The sequence below is a fragment of the Palaemon carinicauda genome, chromosome 16 (genome assembly GCF_036898095.1).
Source record: "Palaemon carinicauda isolate YSFRI2023 chromosome 16, ASM3689809v2, whole genome shotgun sequence".
Lineage (NCBI taxonomy): Eukaryota > Metazoa > Arthropoda > Malacostraca > Decapoda > Palaemonidae > Palaemon > Palaemon carinicauda.
In genome coordinates this window covers 104,698,064-104,700,180 of record NC_090740.1, presented here as the reverse complement: position 1 = coordinate 104,700,180, position 2,117 = coordinate 104,698,064, and the positions used below count along the sequence as shown (strand labels likewise).

General features: G+C 45.4%; 1 pseudogene; it reads left to right on the top strand.

The window, feature by feature from the left end:
- Positions 1–383: 383 nt before the first annotated feature.
- LOC137655465 (uncharacterized) overlaps positions 384–2,117 on the top strand; it is a 9,329-nt pseudogene continuing 7,595 nt past the window's right edge.

Here is a 2,117-nt window from a genome sequence, read left to right as displayed (position 1 = left end):
AATCTATTTTTTTTTCTTTTTTGGTCTTTTGTACAGTATTACCCATTGATGTGTTTACTGGTGAATTTTTCCGTTTACTTGTTTTAGACGCATTGAAACCAGAAAGCCTAAGAGCTCACCCATTGACTTGCTCCTTGTTTTTTTTCTGGATAGACTACTGTTCAATTATTTGTGAGCCTTGCTATCTGGTGATAGCTCTTTCCTTGGAGGTATTTTTTCACAGCCAATGTGTATTTTGCTCAGCTCCATCTTTATCCTTTCTTCTGAGCGAATCTTGCGTTGGTTAGAGCATCTTTTCCATCCGTGTAATTTCTTGCACGGTCCACACCGTACCTTGAGCTGTTGAGTTGGTCTGGTCGCTGTCCCCATGGGCAATCGGCAAAATGACTGCTTCTGAGCTATGTGTGTTTGTGGACTTGGCAGAAGAACAAAGCTATCAGGGAGATGCATTACCAAGGTATGTGCGGGAACTCAGGAATGAAGCCAGGGCCTGGGTAAAAAGAAGACAAGAAAGGAAGCGGTTTGTGAGAAAAAGAGGGAGAAAGCATGAGTTAGAGATGCGGGAAATGGGTATTCGATTAGCATAGCTCAATTACTTGCCTCTTCAACCCAATGGTTCCAAAGTCCGACAGGACAACTGCAGGATTATCCAGTGCATTAAAGGAGACACTAAGGAACTCCCTACAGTGGAGTTAAAGGAAACCAAGCCCCAGCTCAGGAAAAACAGCAGACAAGGAGTTGTGAGCAGTCTCAGACATGAGGGCAATGGCTTGCTCTTGGGTCGAGAGCCATTGTAGGGCATACAACGAGTGCCGCTCAGGTGCATGAAGGCAGTGAAGTCGGCGCCTGAAACTGTATATGCACCTACTGCAGAAGACAAATGACTAGCTGACCTTAACCTTGGAAAGATACCTTGGTTAAATTAGGAACCTCAAGAGTCATCCTCCTCCAGCAATGACTCTAAGCCTCGTACCCCAGAAGTCCATTTGGATGAAGCTGTGCTACTTACCACCACTAGCTATAGGGCTACCTCAAACACCAGGCCAGAGGTCTAATAGGAGGCAAAAGGGGAAGCACCCATCAGCCTTCAAACCCTGAGGAGCCAGACTGAGCTTATCAGATTTCAGCTGTTGGGCGAGACGCTTAAAAACTACAGGGTCCCCACCTACTCAAACGAAGCGGAAACCAATAATCTCTTTAAGGATGACTTCCTGCTCAAGAATAAAGGGCCCCTCGAAATCAGCAGAGGTTGTCACGATCCTGTTAAGGTCTTGCACCAGCAAGTAGTTGTCCCCGGTAACCTCAGGTTGTTGGTGCTCTGCATGTCCCGTAGTGACAGTGCGGACAAGTTGGGGTATCGTTTACTACCCAGCTCAGTTCTGGATTGGCTTGCATGAAATTTCAAGGCTTAAATAGCCTCCTGCCAGCCTTGCCAAGAGTCCGGGAATTCAAAGAAAATAGTTCCGAGGGCATCTCTCTAACTTATTCCATCCAGAAATGTCAGGGAACTGACACAATTCTTTTATTAGTTTGGCTTCCCAGCCACACTTAACTTGGGCGAGGGTTTCCACTTCATGGCAGGGAGTCACGACCTCTTACCACACTGTAACCCATTTTCATCTTCACCAGTGTCGAGGGATGCCACTAGGTCCTAGGAGCGCACCTAGCTGTGTCCGGGAACTAAGGAACAAGATGCAAGCAGGAATTCCCAAGTAAGCAATTCACTTAGATGGCATCGTAAATTTCCTCTAGACATGTGATGAACCCAAAACTCTAGGGAAGGAACTCTCAGCCTTAGGCTTGTCTCTGGAGCATTATGGATTCTATCATACTGACCATGAGTTCCCATTGATAGTCCTAACGAACCATGATCCTCTAACCTACCTGACTAAGCTCTGTAGTAAGAATAAAGGGCTCATGATGCGGGGCATAGACCTCCAGAGCTACAACTGGAAGATTAAGAGAATAAAGAGCTCAGGTAATAAAATAGCAGATATTCTCTCCGGGCATTAGTGCTCAATGCACAGTGCCATGTCCATAACATATAGCTCTAGTAAGTAGGTTAATAAAAAATGTATAGAAAAAAAATACTAATTTAACCTTGGTGTCTTCCAAGG